Source organism: Sus scrofa, chromosome X (assembly GCF_000003025.6).
Source record: "Sus scrofa isolate TJ Tabasco breed Duroc chromosome X, Sscrofa11.1, whole genome shotgun sequence".
NCBI lineage: Eukaryota > Metazoa > Chordata > Mammalia > Artiodactyla > Suidae > Sus > Sus scrofa.
Genome location: NC_010461.5, coordinates 119,961,618 through 119,983,718, shown reverse-complemented (window position 1 = coordinate 119,983,718; position 22,101 = coordinate 119,961,618).

Genomic DNA, 22,101 nt, shown 5'->3' with positions numbered 1-22,101 from the left:
TACCATGAAGGAGAGGAAATGGATGCTGGGCTGCAAACCAAAGCTGTCTGCTACACGCATTATTCAGTCCTTTGGAGACAGTTCGTAAAAGAGCTTCTGAAGGATGATTTGTATGAATACAGCTGGCCGTTCTAGTTGAGCCCTATAGAGACTCTGAGTGCTCCTGGATCTCAATCAATAACAAATACATATTTATTGACTCTCCACTACCTGCCAAGGAATTTCCTGCCATTGCACTTAGCCTGAGAAGAGTAAAAGGGGTTGTTTTTCATCAGAATGCTGGGTTTATTGGGGTAAAATTTGCAAAACTTGTGCAAAACCCACTCTGTATAGATGAATCCTTTATTGGCTAACTTCACATTTGACCAGAATGAGGCCATGGTTCTGGTCCAGCTGTCCCTTCCCCTCAAGCCATAGCCGTTTCTTGAGTGGTGCTGCTTCTGTGTTGCTGTCTGCAGTGCTTCTTTCCACCCTGTACAGATGCGGACTAGTCATGACTGAGAGGGATGAAGATGTTGCACACGTGTCCAGTGGTACAGTCACATCATTTCCGCTTCTGTGTGTGTGGGGGGGTACGTTTCGGATGTGTTGGAGAACTTCTGATGTCAGTGGCTGTAACTCATGAGGTGGTCCAGCCTCATGACTTCTCCAGTTTGACACTGGAGTCTATAGACGCACGAGGAAGAGAATGTTGCTTTTAGGAAAAAGATACAGAGGAGTTCCCACTGTGAGACAGTGGGTTAAAGATCCAGCCTTGCCACAGCTGCAGTGTAGGTTGTAGCTGCAGCTCGGATTTGATCTCTGGCCTGGGTGGGGGGAAACTTCCATATGCCCTGGGTGTGGCTGAAAAAGGAAGGGATGTAGATTTCTTGTGATGTTTTGTGAGTGATGATGGCCAGTCAAATGAAAGCCATCCTAATCTGTGCTGCTGAGCTTTCTGGTAGAATGAGGTAGCACTAAGAATCTAGCGGAAACTTGGTTTTACGTCTCAAGTCAGGCCACATGGTGATAATGGAAGGATCTAGCAGGATCTAGAAGTTTTTCAGGTTTTTGTTGATCATTCCTGTGATTTACGTCTATGGCTGAGAGCGAGAATTAAGTGTGTCAATTGTTTCCCGTTCAGGGATGTAATCTGTGATACATATGCTAGTAATTAACAAATAAATAACATGTTCTAGTTTTCAGCGGTAATTTCACACATTATTATTTCACTTGATCCCCTCAAGGATCTTGCGAGTTAAGTAGAAATACTCCATTTTCTGTGTTCAGAGCCTCAGTTTCAGAGAACTGTATTAGTCAAGTTCACAAAATAAAGAGAGCAGTAAATCAGGGACTTGAACTTTGGTTCAAGTTCAAATCCCATGCTCTTTCCACTGGAGAAAACACCCCTGCATTTTTACAGGGAGACATGGAGCAGGAGATAGATCAGCAGTGGGCTGATCAGTCAGCTTTTGGAAGATTCTCCCGCAGAGGTGGGGAAAGTGGTCTTAGGCTATTAGTTGTGTTTTTGGGAAAGGACAACAAAGATGGAATTAAGAAATGTTTATATGAGGTGGTTTTTGATGGAGATATAAAAATATTCCACATAATGTTACAGAGTTGTTAAGTTGCCATTACTTTCAGGATAGAAAAAAATGTCTTCATGTTGCGTGTTGCCTACTTTATTTATTTACTTATTTACTCATTTGTTTTTTAGGGCTGCACCTGCAGCACATGGACGTTCCCAGGCTAGGGATCGAATCAGAGCTGCAGCTGCCAGCCTACGCCACAGCCGCAGCCGTGCGGAACCTACCCCATAGGACCTATGCCACAGCTCATGGCAGTGCCAGATCCTTAACCCACTGAGTGAGGCCAGGGATCAGTCCCACATGGTCATGGTTCTTAGGTTCTTAACCTGCTGAGCTACAATGGGAACTCCCTGTGTGTTGCCTAATTTAATAACCACTTTCTTTCTATTAGATCAAGCCATTCATCATATCTCAACTGGCTCTCTTCAGTTGGTCTTCTTTTTTTTGCACCTGTGAATGTATCACTATACTGCACCTAAAGTGTTCCTCCTAAGATCGAAATTGGATCCTGTCCACCTCTTAAAATGCCCCAGCGGTTCTGCAATGTCTAGGGGAAGGGACTCCTTAATATGACATTTAAAGCCCACTGTGATCTTCCCCGCCTACTTTTTTTTTTTTTTTTTTCTGTCTGTTTTGTTTTTTTTTGGCCAAGCCTTTGCACGTGGAAATTCCCGTGCCAGGGATCAACCCCGAGCTGCAGCAGTGACAACACCAGCTCCTTAACCTGCTGCACCACCAGGGAACTCCTCCCCCCCCATTCTTTTAGCAGTGCTCGTGGTATTCACAACCCAACTACTTTCTAATCCCTTCCTCTAGACTGTAGGTTACCTGGAAGAAGTAAACCCCACAGGGCTTATTTTGAAAATTCAAACGAATTCATTCATTTGACATGTCTCAAAAATTACTTTCTAATGCCCAACTGCATTATGAAAGAAGTGATTTCATTACAGAGACTTAAATAGATGATCTTCTCCAGTGATTTTCTTTCTCATATTGCTGACAGGCTCATTGACTGTTGTTTAAAAAAAAAAATAAGAAATGGTGTAGCTATAATCCAACCAAATCTTGGGAAAAATTGAGAATGTCCGTCAACGTGTTTGTCAGTCTTCTTAGGTGGTTACCCATAATGCAGTTGGGCATCAGAAAGTAATCTTTGAGACATTTGAAATGAATGAATTAGTTTGACTTTTTGAAAGAAGTCCTATGGGGTTTATTTCTTGCAGGTAACTTAAAGTCTAGAAGTAGATTTGGCTCAACAGCTAAGTTTTACCCTCAGTGTTGTTACAAACTAGTGGTAGACCACACGTGGCCACACTTTAGTAACCTTTTTCCATCACTTTTCTTTTCAGATGGAAGAATTGTCAATGTCAACAATTTTGGAACTTTATTTTTGTAGCTGAATTTTATTACATTTATAGTTGTACGATGATCACAACTCGGTTTTACAGCATTTCCATCCCAAATCCCCAGCCCATCCCTTCCCCCACCCCAACCTGTCTCCTTTGGAAACCGTAAGTTTTTCAAAGTCTGTCAATCAGTATCTGTTCTGCTAAGAACCGTCCAAAACACCATTATGTCATTCCTTTTTATGGCTGAGTAATACTCTCTTGTGTATATGCACCACATCTTCTTTTATCCACTCTTCTGCCGATGGACATTTAGGTTGCTTTCATGTCTTGGCTCTTGTATATAGTGCTGCAGTGAACATGGGAGTACATGTATCTTTTTGAGTCCTAGATGCCCGGGAGTGGGATTGCTGGATCAAATGCTAATTCTGTTTTTAGTTTTTTTTTTTTTTTTTTTTGTCTTTTTGCTATTTCTTGGGCTGCTCCTGCAGCATATGGAGGTTCCCAGGCTAGGGGTCGAATCGGAGCTGTAGCCGCCGGCCTACGCCAGAGCCACAGCAACGTGGGATCCGAGCCGAGTCTGCAACCTACACCACAGCTCACGGCAACGCCGGATCGTTAACCCACTGAGCAAGGGCAGGGATCGAACCCGCAACCTCATGGTTCCTAGTCGGATTCGTTAACCACTGCGCCACGACGGGAACTCCTGTTTTTAGTTTTATGAGGAATCTCCATCCTGTTTTCCATGGCGGTTGCACCAATTTACATCCCCACCAACAGTGCAGGAGGGTTCTCTTTTCTCCACACCCTCTGCAGCATTTGTTGTTTGCAGCCTTTTTGATGATGGTCATTCTGGCTGGTGTAAGGTGGTACCTCATAGTAGTTTTGATTCGCACTTCTCTAATCATGAGTGATGCTGAACATCTTTTCATGTATTTTTTGGCCATTGGTATGTCTTCTTTGAGGGATTGTCTGTTGAGATCTTCTGCCCATTTTTGGATGGGGTGGTTCGTTTTTTTGGTATTGATCTGCAGGAGGTGTTTATATATTTTATCAAAACTTTGAAAATCTAAAGAATCTCATGGCCTATAAATTCCTTTATTTGGTAAATGATCAACAAAAGACGTACATATAGTCCCTGAATGTTATGTGCAGGAATGTTCATAGTTCCATTTATAGTTGGCCCCAAACTGGAAAAAACTCAAATGTCTATCAGCAGTAGACTGGTTAAATACGTAGTCACACAATGGCATGCCAGACAACATCGAGAGTGAATGATCGACAGTTTTTCTGTAGCAATATGGACACATTTCAAAGCATAATGTGCTTTTGAGCCAAAGAAGTCGTCAAGGAGAAGTACGTACTCTGATCACATCTGTATAAAGTACAAAAACAGTGGAAAACTTACCTATGCTATTAGAAGTTCTGGAGGGCAGTGATCTTTGGAAGGGTAGCATGAAGGGCTACTAGAATGCTGGTGCTATTATGTACCTTGATCTATGTGATGGTTGTGGTTATATTTGGTTGGTGAAAATTCATTGAACACTTACTATATGTGTAATTTCTGTGTGTACATGACTACATGTCAATAACAAAGATAAAAATAATGCTATATGGAAAAGAACCTCAGAGGAAAATAATTTGAATTAATAATATTTAAAAAAAGGTCATGCCTTGGAATGGTGCCCTGTACCTGACTGAAGTTATAAATAATCCACCATGAAATGATCCTTGTAAGTTCTTTTGATATGCACATTTCATTGGGCTTATCTCTCTTCGAATGAATTCGGTATGACCGTCTGCCTGTGTTCTGACTTGCCTTTGGGGCCTTGCAAGGAATCATATCAGGCTTTTGGTAGATAATTGGAAATCTTCTCTGTTGATTTAAAGATGTCACTAACAATGGAAGGGCTCTTTGGTCAGAAGTTTTCCATCTCAGGCTTAAGTACATGGGACTTGACTCTCAAGGACTTCCTCCAGGGAATTTCATTATTGGGGGGCATTTATACAGGGGTCTTCTGAGGCCTGCAGTATCTCACCCAAAGGTCTCCCTCCATATTAACACTTGGACTCTGCTCTTGCTGTCATGTTTGCCCAGGTCACTGTAGGATGGGGGCACAGATAGGACCATGGTAGACATTACAAAAGAGTATATTTCTAGTTCTTTCCTCAACCAATCTGTAAGAACTCCAAGCTCCAAAATTTATCCTATAGCATCTTCTCTTTGGGGGGAAGAGGGTCTCATGTACATTTATTGATTACTTCCTTCAAAGTCTGCATTTTTCACTTTCCTTCTTTCCTCTGTTGCTGAAGAAGCCTGTGTCAGGCATGTACTTCTTGCCTCTCCGTATCTCCATTTTATTACTGGCCAGTCTGATTAGCTGCTCTGGATACTGGGTGTCTTGTTCTAAATGGCTCCACCCCACCCGCATTGTTTCTGTTACCTAAGCTAATGATAGCAAGAGGAACACCTGTCACTTACTGAGCTCATGCTCAGATGGCAGGCTAAACTAAGTTCTTTGGGTGGATTAACTCATTTGATTTTTAGGACTACCTTATGAGGAAGGCACTATTCCCATCCATGTTTTCTAGAAGAGAAAATTGAGACATAGAGGGATTATGTAACTTGTCCCAATTCACACAGCTTGTAAGTGGTAGAGCCGGAATATGAAGCCAGGTCTGTCTCTGGCCAGAGCCCAAACTCAACCCTTAATATAAGGAGTTGCTGTAAAATAGTAGGAACTTGTACTGACACTGTCTTAGGGACGGAGTGGGCATTGTGTTCAGAGTTGATCCTTCAGGGACGGGGCCCTCACCTTTGGGCGAGATACATGCCTCTTGCCTTTGTCTTCCCTTGCAGTGTGTCTTTGCCTCAGATGTGCTCAGTCCTCTGTGTGAAAAGGGTTCTTTGTCCAGACAGGTTTGATCCTAAGCTGGTTTCTGTATATATTTACAGAAATATTATGTGGTTTTTGTCACAAGTTCTTTATTTTAAACTATTGCATTTTACTAGGCAATATTGTTAGTGTATCATTTTGGCTAATGATTCACTTGTTTGTTTTTTGGCTTTCTGGGTTTTATTGATCTCTGTATCATGGTCTTCATTTTATAGCGTTTTTAGAATTTTTCTCTTTAAGTGTGTCCTATTATTTAATCTCTTGGTAGTCCCTATAAGGTCAGCTTAATACCATTATTTCCACGTTTGAATATTGGTTTTATATATTTTGATTACATTTAGTTTTTTATATTGTTATCTTTGTTTTCTTTTCTAAAAGCATATTTTAATTGCACTAATAGCACAACCTTTTTTTTTTTTTTTTTTTTTTTTTGCTTTTTAGGGCCATATTTGTGGCATGTGAAGTTCTCAGGCTAGTGATCAAATTAGAGCTGCAGCTGCCAGCCACAGCAATGCGAGATCCAAGCCACATCTGTGACCTACACCACAGCTCATGGCAATGCTGGATCCTTAACCCACTGAGCAAGGACAGGGAGTGAACCCATGTCCTCATGCATGCTGGTTGGGTTCATTACTGCTGAATTACAAGAGGAACCCCCCCCCCTTTTAATGACCACACTGTGGCATATGGAAGTTCCTGGGCCAGGGGTTGAATGTGAGCCACAGCTGTGACCTGTGCCACAGGTGCAGCAACACTGGATCCTTTAAACCCATTGCGTGGGGCCAGGGGGTTGAACCCGCGCCTCTGCAGCGACACAAGCTGCGGCAGTCAGATTTTTAACCCATTGCACCACAGCGGGCGCTCCTCTGTCTATCATGCTTAAGGGTTGGGAGGTGGCCATGGAGAGGTGTGTGGGGTGGGAGGATGATGGTGGTTTATGTGTGTGTTCTCTGGTCCTTGATATTAGACAACCTGCTCCATAAGCTGGCTTTTTCGTGATTCTTCCTTTAGAAGGGGACTTTTAGGAGTTCCCGAAGGACTCAGTGGGTTAAGGATCCAGTGTTGTTGCTGCTGTGGCACAGGTTTGATGCCTGGACTGGGAACTTCTGCACGTGTGAGTGCAGCCAAAAAAACACCAACAGGAAAAAGAAAGGGGCTTTTAAAAATTGAGAATAGTTAGTAGTAGAGTAGTAGTACCAGTAGCATCAACTAGTGATCGATACACCACACCAAGCATTGTTAGACCAGGCGTGGACCTTGGTGCTTTGCTTCCATATCTTATTTAATCTCCCTATAAATCTCCAAGTAGGCACTGGTAGTTTCATTTTATTCACAAAGAATTGAATTCTGAGCGATTAAATCATTCATAGAGGCTAGACTTGAATCTAGGTCTGTCTAAATTCTAAAACCCTTGCTTTTTCTATAAAGGCCTCCTGAACACAAAGACCTCGGGAAAACCTGGATTCCTTACGGGCAGGGGAGATGGAGGACTTGGCCAGGGTTCTCCCCTTCCACCAGGATGCACCTCGTTCTTACTGCAAAGGAAACCCTCCCCACCCCAACCAGACATCTGGTTCCATTGTCTGTGTAGAACCAAAGGCCCTGACCGACTGAGTCTTCCTGGGGAGAGCACAGAGCAGCCTCTGTATGAAATTCTGTCACCTTGGCTTGCTTCCCTACTGCCCGTTTGTTTGGCTCAGATCAGCTGCTTCTGGGGATTCAGAAACCCCTCTAGGCAGGCTTTCATCCTGGCTGTTTTATCAAGGCAGTGTATCACTTTTGTCTCTCTGCTAATGAGCGCTAGAAGTAGCTTTCCTCAGCAAATTCTGTTGCTTTTTGCAGACAGGCCTGCTGAAGCCACGAATCTTAGCCTCTGTCTGTGTTTCTCTCCTGGTTATTGGAACACTTTGAAACGCCTGGAGGAGGAACACAGTGGCAAACATCAACGTCACCTCCTAGTCACCAACCAGGATAAAGTTTACTTTTGCAAGCAGAGTGACCAGTGTTAGGTGCTGGGCCACTCATTCTTGAAGTTCCTTTTACGTGAAATTGCTTAAAATTCATAACCAGACTAGCAACTCTCATCTGCCCAGTTAAGACTTTTTTTTTGGTCCTTTCCGGTCCACACCCATGGCATATGGAGGTTCCTAGGCTAGGGGTCCAATCGGAGCTGTAGCTGTGCCAGCTTAGACCAAAGCCACAGCAAAGCCAGATCCTTAATACACTGAGTGAGGCCAGGGATCAAACCTGTGTCCTTATGGATGCTAGTCAGATTCATTTCCACTGAGCCATGATGAGAACTCCAAGACAGGAGTTCCTGTCGTGGTGCAGTGGCTAACGAATCCAACTAGGAACCAGGAGGTTGCGGGTTCTATCCCTGGCCTCGCTCAGTGGGTTAAGGATCTGGTGTTGCTGTGAACTGTGGTGTAGGTTGCAGACGCGGCTTGGATCCTGTGTTGCTGTGGCTGTGGTGTAGGCCGCCGGCTATAGCTCCAATTAGACCCCTAGCCTGGAAACCTCCACATGCCACGGGAGCAGCCCTAGAAATGGCAAAAAGGCAAAAAGACAAAAAATGGTAAAAATAAAAAACTGCGTTGACAGCTCTCCTTGCAACTATTAAATTAGCCATTTCCTAAAAGATTTAGAAGTGTGTATTATACCTCTTTGTAAAAGTTAGATTTACTGTCCTAAGTGGATGATGGAAAGAACTAGTCATATTGACAAAGGAGCATAAGCATATTAGGTGGTATTTTCTAAATGTTGACTCACTACAGGCGTAAGAGGATCATTGGAAAGACCATAGCGCCAGGGATCAGAAAATCTGCTGTCCTAATAACCAACCATGAGATGTTGGAGATTGTCACTTTACCTAAATATCAGTCTTCCCCATATTTAAATGGAGGTTGGGGGACGTGAGAAGAGACTGTCTTTTGTTTTCTGAGAATCTTTGATCTGTATGTCATCTTACAGAGGAGGATGCCGTCCCAGCCCCCAGGGAACAAGAGGATTGCAGAGTGAGCCTGCAGCCGAGAGATGGTAGTTTAATGTGATAGTTAGTTATTCATTGCTTTTCTCTCATCTCTGAACCCACACTTCTTTGCCTTCCTTTCTGATACTGAAGCTGGACTGTGATGATGTCTGTTCTTGGCCAGCAGGCTTGTTGTTAGGTTTTACCAATAGAGGGCGCTAGAGGAATGCTGCCAGGCTAGAGAAGGAGGAAGAAGCCTCTTTGTCTCTGTGTGCTGTTTTCCATTGGGGTTAGGGTCAGGGACGTTGGTAGCCTTGACCTTAGAAGACGTCACTATGCAGCAGTGCCCCACGTCTGCTGGCATGGTCCTCTGCCAGTACAGTGGCAGCCTTCTCATTTCACCTGTGGCCTGTGCTGTCCAGCTGGTTTCTGCTCCTCGCAGGGATTCACTCAGTGGCCCTGAGATTCAGCTGCAGCTTTTCCCCACTGGTGCTTATGTTCCTGTCGTAGTCATAGTGCTCCCATCAGAGGTCTGAACCCAGCCTTGGGGAGAGCCGCTTCTGAGTTCCTTCCTCGGTCCATCTTCTTCATCACTAGGGTCCTCTTTGACCTTGCTTAGTAATTAACCATGTTTAACAACCTAGCAATTCTTTATATTACACTTTTCGTAATGGAAAGTGCTCGTATGATTTCTGCGTGTCACTTGACTGGACCCCGACTAATACGTATAACAGCTGACACAGTAATACCCACGCACAAACACTCACATGCACATACACGTGTGGCATAGGACAGAGGTCAAAATAAACTGACCGAGAAGAAACAGACTTTTGGAGGAGAGGATAGAAAAACAACTTAAATGTCAGAAAAGGACGTGAGAAATATCTTTCTCATATGTAGCATCTGCCCTGTTTACAGTTGGGCCAGCTCCGCTGGCAAAGGGGATTGGACTGGGTTTGGAAGAAAGCTTGGGAAAATGAAAGTAATAAAAACACTTTTATTGGGTTCCAAAACACTGACTTCAAAACAATTAAATTAATAAAGTAGTTTCACTATTTTTCGAACTCAATGAAAGTCTTTAAAAGTTAAATTGTTTTTAACTCATGATTTGTTAACTCAATAAATGTGGTTTTCAATTTAATTGCTTTTGAAGTTACTGGTTTTGAATATAATAAAAGTTAAAAATTTCCCCCTTTTATTACCTTGCTTGTTTTAAAGGCTCTCAATCAAGCTTTTCTCTCTACTTGGCCCCAAAGAACAATTTGCATTGGATCAGTGCCCCGCAGGGAAGCAGGTAGGCGCTGCATATAAAGAAGCAGCCCACAAAGTTGTAGAACAGAGTGGCAGGGCGGTGGTGGGAACGACGACTAAGTGCCATCCATAGACAGGTATTCCAAGCTTCTGGGTACCATCCTTTCTCCTCAATTCTCACCTGTAGTACTTTTCCCACCCTCCCTCTTGGCTGATGACACTGTATCAAACCTCTCTGGAAAATGGAAACAATCAGAGGCATAGCTCATTTCCTACCATCAAGCCTATAAAATTACTACCATCTGTAGCTCTTTCCTTTTTTTTTTTTTTTCCTTCTGTTACAAGACAAAAAGATGATTTTCTGTTATCAAAAGCCAACCCCTCTGCTTGTACTCTGGATCCCATCCTCACCTGCTTTCTCAAGGCCTTGTTGAGTCAATTATCAGATCTTCTTTCTTTACTTGATTCTTTTCGTTATTATAAAAATTATGGTTTTTATGATAAAAAATTAAATATGGAGAGAGACACATTTCTCGTCTCTATTTTCATCTCGCATTCCATATTGAACCCACTCGTTTTGCCCCTCCCACCATTAAAAGAGTTTTAGTCAAAATCCCAAGACCCGTTCCTTGGAACAAACCCAGTGGGAGCATCTCAGTCCCATTTTCCTCGGTCTCTGAGTGTCATTTGTCAGTGTTGACCACTCCTTACCTGAAGCATAATTTGTTCTTGCCGTCTCTAATGCAGTACTCTCCTCATCGTCTCTCTGGATGTGTAATCTCAGTCCCTTTGATGGCAATTTCCCTTCTAAATATTGAAGTTCTTCAGGGTTCAGTTCTAGGATCCCCCCCCCCCCCACAGTCTTTCATGAAGTGATTTCATTGATTATGACGGATAGAAAGACCCTTGTTATGGCTGAATTGTGACCCTTGAAAATCATATGTTGAAGTTTCTTAACTCTTAGTAAGTGACTAGTTGGAGGTAGGCCTTTTAGGAGGTGATTAAATTAAAATGAGGCCTTTAGGGTAGGTCCTGATTCAGTCATATTGTTGTCCTTACAAGAAGACAAAATTTGCACACCAGGATGCATATGCGCAGAGGCGAGGCCATATGAGGACACAGAGGGAAAGTAGCCATCTGCAGGCCAAGGAGAGAAGCCTCAGAGAAAAACAGTCATATGAACACCTTTAGCTCAGACTTCCAGCCACCAGAACTGTGAGAAAATAAACTTTTTTCTGTTGTTTAAGTCACCCAGTCTGTGATATTTTGTTAGGATAGCTCAAGTCCGCTAATACAATCCTCTTCATTCTCTTGAAGATGTATTTTCAGTCCAGGACCCTCCTCTGACAACCATGCTTGTGTATCTGGCTGAATTCTTGAAATCGCCGCTCAGCTATATCACAGATGTCAAAGTTAACGCAACTGTATGCTTGATCCTGCCTTCCCACGCAAGCTCATCTCTACCCCATTAGCTGGTGTTAACCCTGCTCAATAGAGGGCACCAAATACACATTCCTGGATTACACACCCCTCGAACTCATCCAGTAGCTCTATCTGTAAGATACACATAAATTGTATCTCCTGGATAAAATAAATATATATAAATATACAAGCATTTGTGTAAATAGAAATTATAGCTCCAGGATACATTTTTTATTTACCCTTTTCTCCATTTCCACTATCAGTAGCCTTGATTTTTTACTTGCAATATTACATCAGCCTTCTGCTCGGTCTTCCTCTTCCCCTTCGTGCCTGCCTTCTGGTAATTCTCCACGCAGTAGCCAGAGTGTTTGTTATGTCTTAAATGTTTGTGTCTGCCCCAAATCCATAGGTGGAAGCCTAACCCCCAGGGTGATGGTATTAGGAGGTGCGGCCTTCGGGAGATGATTCGTTCAGGAGGGCAGAGCCTTCCTGAGTGGCATTAGTGCCCTTGTAATAAAAGAGGCCTCAGAGGGCTCCCTCACACCTCTGCCATGCAGGGTTACGATAGCAAATGGCAGTCTGGCACCCTGAGGGGTTTTCTCACCAGACACCAAGTTGCCAGGGCTGTTTGATCTTGGACTTCGCAGGCCCCAGAACTCAGAGAGGTACATGTTTGTTGCTCATAAGCCACTCAGTCTGTGGTGTTTTTGTTACAGCTGCCTGAATGGGCCAAAATATAAAGTGATCTTTCGAAATGGAAATAGGATCACGATACTAAACTTCGTAAAATTCTCTAATGGTTGTGTCTCTTGCCCGTGGAATCAAATTCCACCTTTGAATCTGGCCCCTTGCCTCATCTTTCACCAGTCTCCCGCCTGCCTATAGAGCTCTGGCTAAACGGGTTTTTCTTCAGTTTCTTGAATGTGCTAAACTCTTTGCTGCTTCAAGATGCATCATGTTTCTTCTCCCTGGGGTGCTCCTTCTTCCTTTCTTTGCCTGGCTTCTTTCTCTTATTAATGGGAACCACCTCAGAGAGGCTGTCCATGAATGCAGTATCTAAATAGACCGCACTCTGTCATTATTCCCATAAATACGCTCATTTGCCTCCTTCATAGCGTGTATTCAGTCTTGTAATTATTTTAATCGCCCACCCGTACTTGGTTATTACCTGACCTTCTGCCGAGAATGGAAACTATGAGGTCAGGGTCTATGCCTGTATTGTATCCTTCTTGGTTTCCAGAACCAAGAACATAGTGGACACGTGACAATATTTGATGAAGGAATGAGTACCTTTCTTTTTTGCCCCTTTGGCGTAACCATCTTCTAAATTGTGAGCCTTCATCCTTGATGTCTCCTCAACTACGCTTAACTCTGCCTACTGCCCTGACTGTACCGAATTCTCCGCTCCATATTCTTTCCCCAGAGTACACTTTGTAGCTGTTTGACCTCAGCCTGTTCATTTCAACTTGGACCCTACTTGCTGCATGATTGTCTGTTGTTTTGTTTGACCCTGAACGGATAAAATGAGTCCTACTCCCAATAACAATGAGCTGGAAAGAATGATTAACTCAAGACTAGAATTCTATTCTTTTATGGAACTTTGAGAGAAAAGAGTTCACGCTCATTTGGGAGGCTCTCATTTTTAAATGCCTTGCTTCTTTTGAGACCACTGGTAGTCAACCAAGGGACCATGCTCAGAAAAGGGGTATTTGTGGTAGCGACACAATCAGTTCCTCGGAGTCTGCATAGGAACGTTAAGGGCATTTTAAAATTCTCTTACACAAATAATGTAAGAGATGTTGAGTCTTTACAAGAAAACAAAACAGGGTTGAGAGGCCCAATTCAGTTTTTTCTGTGAAGGACAATTAATTACATTATCTGTCTTTACTTAAAAGATCACTCCTCATCTAATTAGTTTAAAATTTTGTTACATGGTCTAACTTTGAGGTTAGCATGGGGATTTGAGGGGCCAAATTTTTCCTGTTTGCTTTCCTCAGAAATATTTACTAGTTCACTACTGATAATCAAAGAAATGCAAGTGGAAATAGCTAAGATTGAGTAATAATTCATTTCACAGATGTTTATCGAATACCAAACACCCATCAGATAATGGGGACATGATAGTGTACACTGTTCGTGCCCTTGAGGAATTTATTTATTTATTTTTTTTTATTTTTTGTCTTTTTGCTATTTCTTTGGGCTGCTTCTGCGGCATATGGAGGTTCCCAGGCTAGGGGTCGAATCAGAGCTGCAGCCACCGGCCTCCACCAGAGCCACAGCAACGAGGGATCCGAGCCGCGTCTGCAACCTACACCACAGCTCACGGCAACGCCGGATCGTCAACCCACTGAGCAAGGGCAGGGACCGAACCCGCAACCTCATGGTTCCTAGTCGGATTTGTTAACCACTGCGCCAGGACGGGAACTCCGGAATTTATTTTTTTATTTTTATTTTTATTTTTTTTGTCTTTTTGCTGTTTCTTGGGCTGCTCCCGCGGCATATGGAGGTTCCCAGGCTAGGGGTTCAATTGGAGCCGTAGCCACCGGCCTACACCAGAGCCACAGCAACGCGGGATCCGAGCCACGTCTGCAACCTACACCACAGCTCACGGCAACACCGGATCGTCAACCCACTGAGCAAGGGCAGGGACCGAACCTGCAACCTCATGGTTCCTAGTCGGATTCGTTAACCACTGCGCCACGACGGGAACTCCCCTCGAGGAATTTAGATTCTACTGGCAGAGGCAGGTGGGTCTGCATATGTCTGTTAAATTAACAAATCATAGAACTTATGAAACTCTATAATGAGGCTATAATCAATCAAATATGCAGAGTTTTCTGGTAGTTCAGAAGTTGTTACAATCTTGTCAATGTACAATACTTGGTAGTGATTCAAATGAGGAAAAAAAAAAAGATTCTTTTGGACAAAGATGTTTATAGCCGCACAACCCTACAGCAAGTTGGAAATAACAAAAAATTGATAGGTTGGGGTATTGTTAAAAGAGTGGTCGAATAAGATGTCTTAGCTTTGATTGTCAGAGGAAACAGATCCAGAGACTAGGATTGAAGTAAAATTAGTTTATTTGGGAGGTGAAAGGTATACCAGGAGGAGAGTAGGGAAGTGAGACAGGGACGGGGAGGCCAGGAAAGCATGTATTATCCAGATATCCACAAATGAGAGACTGTTCCATGGAAAAATATGATAAATGACATGATATGCTTTAGAATTATACCACCTGTGGGATACTGTATTGATACTCTCATTCCCAAGAGTCATAGATTGACCTCTGTTCCAAGGTGACGTTAATTCTTCAGCCCTTCCTACAAGCCATGAGCGGGGCCAGAATGGTTTTGAGTGGTTGGGGTTGGGGTGAAAGAAATCCCTCAGTCACAGATGCAGATACTGGCATCTTTTACATAGTCTGGAGCACACTGAAAGATCAGCTAGTGTAACAGTGCACTGATACAGTATATTGCCATTAAGTGTGAAAAATGAGTAAGCTGTGTATATTTGTAAATATCTGTAAAAGTTGTCAAAGAGCGCAATATTATCGGACAGTGTCTATAACCATACAATAACTAGTTATGTCATTTGAACACATAGAATCTTATAAAATGGCAGTTCCCGTCATGATTCAGTGGTTAAAAAACCTGACTAGGAGTTCCCGTCGTGGCGCAGTGGTTAACAAATCCGACTAGGAACCATGAGGTTGCGGGTTTGGTCCCTGCCCTGCTCAGTGGGTTAACGATCCGGCGTTGCCGTGAGCTGTGGTGTAGGTTGCAGACGCGGCTCGGATCCTGCGTTGCTGTGGCTCTGGCGTAGGCCAGTGGCTACAGCTCCGATTGGACCCCTAGACTGGGAACCTCCATATGCCACAGGAACGGCCCAAAGAAATAGCAAAAAGATGAAAAAAAAAAAAAAACCCGACTAGCATCCTTGAGGACGCGGGTTCGATCCCTGGCCTTGCTTAGTGGGTTAAGGGTCCGGTGTTGCTGTGGGCTGTGGTATAGGTCGAAGCTGTGGCTTGGATCCCGTGTTGCTGTGGCTGTGGTATATGTAGGCCGGCGGCTACAGCTCCAATTGGACCCCTGGCCTGGGAACCTCCATATGCCACGGGAGTGGCCCTAAAAGAGACAAAAAGACCAAAAAAAAAAAAAAAGAATCTTATAAAATGGTACTGTTAAACAGAGGCTCTTCCTTTTGTGTTATAAAGATAGCTAACTAATTAATAAAAATGATCCACCTATATTAGCACAGTAACTCTTCACTTAGAATCAGTAAATTGGTGTCTTTTATTTTTTATGATTTTAATTTTTCCCATTATAGTTGATTTACCGTGTTCTGTCAATTTCTACTGTACAGCAAAGTGACCCAGTCATACACACACACATATATATGTATATATATATTTTTTGTCACATTATCCTCCATCATGTTCCATCACCAGTGACTAGATACAGTTCCCTGTGCTATACAGTAGGATCTCATTGCTTATCCACTCCAAAGGCAATAGTTTGCATCTATTAACCCCAGAGGCCCAGTCCATCCCACTCCCTCCCCTCCCCCTTGGCAACAAGAAGTCTCTTCTCCAAGTCCATGAGTTTCTTTTCTGTGGAAAGGTTCATTTGTCCTGTATATTAGATTCTAGATAGAAGTGATATCATATGGTATTTTTCGTTCTCCTTTTGACTTAAGTCACTTAGTATGAGAGCGTCTACTGGTGGCTAAGAGCAGGTACAATAGATGCAATAGAGACGGAATCAGTGGAACTTGGTGACACCTTGGATTTGGTAAGGGAAGGAGAAAAATCGTCAATGCTGACCTGAATATTTGTGATCAGTCAAATGGAAGGACGGTGGAAACTTGAATACAGCTAGGGAAGTCAGGAGAAAGATCTTAGATTAAGGTAGAAGATGGTTGGGTGAAGACGAAAAATTGTGCTGTTCTTTGGGAGTGTTTCTGAATATGACATTGAGGTTGGAGAGCCTTGAGATATTCACTGAGGATACACCATTTTGGAAATGTAAAGAAATACAGATTGGCGGTATTTTCCCAGTAAAACACATTCATTTTCCCAAGATTGGGAACAATTTCCCAAAAAAACACACAACCTCCCAAAACCACCGAAAAGGTACCTTTCAAAGGGAGTGGTTTTTCTCCTTACTCATGCTGAAAAATTTTTTTTTGTTAACTTCCTTCTGTCCAATAGAGATTAGGAGGACAATCTTTGCTAATTTATTTTCACAATACGAGTTTTAATGAAAGGAGATAAAACACTCGAGGAGGCAATATAATTAGTGGATACTGTTAGCTTATAAATTTTATACTTATCGGAACACGAACATTTATTGCCTGGCTCCTTGGCTGGCATTAATCTCATCTTGTATCTCTGGACTGTTGCCATGGCTTAGTTTTAGCAGAGCCAGAATATCTGCTCCTAGATGGTCTCTGATAAAAGGATGAAAGCGGTGATAATTATGCAAGGAACAACTCTGTCACAACTTCCAGGGTTCAACGTAAGATGCTCTGGACACTGACATAAGTAGGCCACCGTGTTTTATTGACCTCAATTAACAAGAAAGCAACATTTCTTTTATTTGTGCCATTAATATGGGCAAAGGATACGAAAAGTGTCATAAATTTCTAATTTAAATTTGGAACCAAGCGAAGGGGAAACTTTGACTTGTGTGTGTTTGCAGTTCTGTGAGTCACGGCCAATTTCTTAAACATAAGCCATCTGCCAGCATAATACTTTTAATGATACATTTACTTGAAATTCTTTTCACATGCTCCCCTGAGTTCCTGTACTCAAACAAATCAGAAGGAATATTTGGCTCAGGCATTTGGGGCTTCTGTGATCTACTGTCTCCATTGATTTGAGTTGACAATAACTTTTATCACTCAGTGTGTCTCCTCAGGGGCTAATATTCCATTTATCTTATTTCTTTTTTGCTAAAGAGCTTTGATATTATTTAACAGGAGTACTCAAGCTTTGTTGGCCAATGTATTTATATTTTTCTGGAAAGTTGTACTTTTTGTAGGAGCTAATAAGTGACCATCTGATGTTTTGAATCTTAACAACAGTAACATTTTGGGGGCAGTCTAAATAGAATCAAAAGTTGATTTTCACAGAAAGATTTTTACAGATTTTTTTTTTTTTTTTTGTCTTTTTGCCATTTTCTTGGGCCGCACCCGCGGCATATGGAGATTCCCAGGCTAGGGGTCTAATCAGAACTGTAGCCGCCAGCCTAGGTCAGAGCAACAGCAACGTAGGATCCGAGCCGCATCTGCAACCTACACCACAGCCTACGGCAACACCGGATCCTTAACCCACGGAGCAAGGCCGGGGATCAAACCCGCAACCTCATGGTTCCTAGTCGGATTCATTAACCACTGAGCCACAACTGGAACTCCTACAGATCTTTAATTACTAGGCTCTTTCGAAGAGGCACCTAGTGATTTCCCTTTGCTGTGAATTTTATTTTTTGTCTGGATTTAATTTTTCCCTTATTATTTCTGGAATTTGAACATTTACAATGTTTTTTATTTCTTTTGTTTTGTTTTTACTGGTACTTTACAAACCTTACTTTGTCTCTAGTATTTGGAGAATTATATACCTGTTGTGTTTTTCTTTTAAAATTTTCAGTGTATTCAGTACCTAATACCAGACTCATTCAATACTTCTTTTCAAACTCCTTTTGAAGTTCCAGAAGATTGCACATAGGTTCATTAACTTATTCAACCAATAGTCTCTAAGGGCCTACTCTTTACTGGATTCAATACTAGTTAATGGAAATAGAAAGATGACTGAGGCAGACATTCTGTCCTCAGGGGAACAGCAAAATACAGTGGTGAAGGGCAGAGATTTCTGAGTCAATCCTGGGTTTCTGTTCCAACTGTGATGATTACTTTTATGTAATCATCGTAAAAGTAGGCCACGGTGCCCAGTTGTTTGGTTAAATACCAGTCTACATGTTGTTGTGAAGGTTTTTTTTTTTTTTTAGATGTAATTAACATTTAAAACAGTTGACTTTGAGTAAAGCAGATTATTGTGCATAAAGTGAGTGGACCTTATACAATAGTTTATAAAGACTCAAGAGTAAAGTGGAAGGTTTCCCAAAGAAGGAATTCTGCCTCGAGAATGTAATATAGAAATTCTGCCTGAATTTTCAGTCTGCTGCCCTGTGGCATTCAGACTCAACACTGCATCATCAAGTCTTACTTGAATTTCTGGTCTCTGGGCTTAACTCTGTGGTTTTTGGACTTCCCACAATCATGTCAGCCGATTCCTTATCTCTCTCTCTCTCACCCTCTCTTGATAGATATATCAATCAATAAATTTTGGAGTGCCCAGTGTGGCTCAGTGGTTAACGAACCCGACAGGTATCTATGAGGACACGGATTCAATCCCTGGGCCTTGCTCAGTGGGTTAAGGATCTGGTGTTGCTGTGAGCTGTGGTGTAGGTCACAGACGTGGCCCGGATCCCCCGTTGCTGTGGCTCTGGTGTAGGCCTGTAGCTGTAGCTCCGATTTGACCCCTAGCCTGGGAACCTCCATCTGCCGCGGGTGTGACCCTAAAAAGACAAAAAAGAACAAAAGAGAAATATGTATATATAAAAGTATGTTACATCTATCTATATCTTTTTATATTTATACAACTGTATCTGTATTCTACTGGTTGTGTTTCTCTGGAGAATCCTGACCATTATACCAGCTCTTCCACTTATCACTGAGACTGGTGACGTTACCTATCTGAGCCTCAGCTTCTTTTCTGGTAAATGAGTTTTAATGAGAATTAAATGGGTCAGCGTATGTGAAAGCCTGTATTACCATACTTGGCACTTAGAGTAAATGCTGAACAAAAGGTAACTCTAGCTTCATACTTGGCTTAATGTCTGAAGGGTCGGATGTGATACAGACAGTGCTAGAGATACAAAGGAATACTAGAATGGAAGAGAAGATGGGATTGTCTAAGTGTGAGATGAGGGTGGTCAGGAAAGCCTTTGTGGAGATGCTGATGCTAAAGTGAGTCTTAATTCCGTCCATCCAAAGGGATGGTTTAATTTCCAATTCCAGAGCAAGAAAAGAGGTAAGCATTTGGGAGGAAGTGAGCATCAATGCTTCTGCCCATACTCCCACTGGTTAGCTGATTCTGACTGAAGCAGAGTGGCTAGGAAGTGGAACTTTCTGGAGTTGCCTTCAGATGACTACAGCCCTAGCCAACAGCTTGTAAGAGACCACTCACCTGATTGTTGGCAGGGTGCAGTTCCTCATTGGACTGACGCCTCAGTTCCTCTCTAGCTGTTACTTGGAGGCTGATCTCAGTCCTTGCCAGGTGGGCCTCTGCAATGTGACTGTCATCCTGTTTCATCAAAGCAAGCACATTGAGAAAGCAAGAGCTAGAATGCCAGAGAAGGAGAGAGACAGAACACAGACGCATGAGCAAACAAGAGAGTGAGAGAGTGCTATCAAAATAGAAGTCAGTCTTGTGCAAGCTAATTATGGAAGTGACATCCAAAGCTAAAAAATAACAAATGAAAAGGGTGATATATTTGACTGCATCAAAATTATAAGTGCACTATGAACAAAGGGAAATAAATTCACAGAAGAAAATAGACTAGCCAACAAACGTACAGTATCATGATCAGCTTCAATAATTGGAAAAATACACGTTAAAACAACAATGAATTGCATTTCTTTAATAATTAGCAGTGATGACCATCTTTTCATGTGCCTGTTGGCCATCTGTATGTCTTTGGTGAAATGTCTGTTTGGATCTTGTACCCATTTTTTGATTGGGTTGTTTTGTTTGTTGTTTATTTTTTGATGTTGAGCTGCATGAGCTGTTTGTATATTTTGGAAGAGCTGCATGAGCTGTTTGTATATTTTGGAAGAGCTGCATGAGCTGTTTGTATATTTTGGAAGAGCTGCATGAGCTGTTTGTATATTTTGGAAATTAATCCCTTGTTGGTCGCATCATTTGCAAATATTTTCTCCCATTCTATAGGTTGTCTGTTTGCTTTATGGTTTTCTTTGCTGTGCAAAAGCTTTTAAGTTTAATTAAGGCCCATTTGTTAATTTTTGGTTTTGTTTCCATTAGTCTAGGATACAGATCCAAAAAGATACTGCTGCAATTTATGTCAGAGCATTCTGTCAATGTTTTCCTCTAGGAGTTCTATAGTATCCTGTCATACATTTAGGTCTTTAATCCATTTTGAGTTTATTTTTGTATATTGTGTCAGAGAATTTTTTAATTTCATTCTTTTACATGTAGCTATCCAGTTTTCCCAGCATCACTTATTGAAGAGACTGTCTTTCCTCCACTGTATATTCTTGTCTCCTTTGTCATAGATTAATTGACCATAAATGGGCAGGTTTATTTCTGGCTTTTCTATCCTGTTCCATTGATCTGTGTTTCTGTTTTGTGCCAGTTTCATACTGTTTTGATGACTGCAGATTTGTAGTATAGTCTGAACTCAAGGATCCTGATTCCTCCAGCTCCAAAACTTCTTTCTCAAGATAGTTTTGGCTATTCTAGGTATTTTATTATTTCCATACAAATTTAAAAATTTTTGCTCTAGTTCTGTGGAAAATGCCATTGGTAATTGGGTAAGGATTGCATTGAATCTGTAGGTTACCTTGGGTAGTATAGTCATTTTGACAATATTGATTCTTCCAATCCAAGAACACAGTATATCTTGCCATCTGTAGGTATTATCCTCAGTTCCTTTTATCAGCGTCTTACAGTTTTCAGAGTATAGGTCTTTTGCCTCCTGACATAGGTTTATTTCTAGGTATGACTTTTTGATGTGATGGTAAATGGGATTGTTTGCTTAATTTCTCTTTCTACTCTATCTTTTTTTTTTTTTTTTTTGGCCACACCTGCAGCATATGGAGGTTCCCAGGCTAGGGGTTGAGCCAGCCACAGCCGCAGCAGTGCCAGATCTAAGCAGAGTTTTCAACCTACACCGCAGTTCACAGCAGTGCCGGATTGTTAACCCACTGAGCAGGACCAGTGATCAAACCTACATCCTCATGGATCCTAGTCAGGTTTGTTACTGCTGAGCCACAATGGGAACTCCCTCTTTCTAATCTTTCATCATTAGTGTACAGAAAATGCCACAGATTTCTGTATATCAGTTTTGTATCCTGAAATTTTACCAAATTCCCTGATACTGGTCAGAATTGCCACCATGAAAACATCTACAAATAATAAATCCTAGAGAGAATGTAGAGAAAAATGAACCTTCCACACTATTGATGGGAATGTAAATTGGTATATCCACTATGGAGAACAGTATGGAGGTTCCTGAAAAACTAGAAATAGAACTACCGTATGATCCTGCAGTCCCACTCCCAGACATGTATTCAGAGAAAACCATAATTCAAAAAGATACATGCACTCCAGTGTTTGTCGCAGCACATTTACAATAGCCAAGACATGGAAGCAACTAAAATATTCATCAGCAGAAGATTGAATAAAGAAGATGTGTATATATACACAATAAAGTATTAGCCACAAAAAACAATAAAATGATGCCATCGCAGCAATATAGATTGACCTAAAAATTGTCATACTAAGTGAAGTAAGACAGAGAAGGACAAAGAGGAAGAAATATGATATAACTTATATGTGTACTCTAAAAATA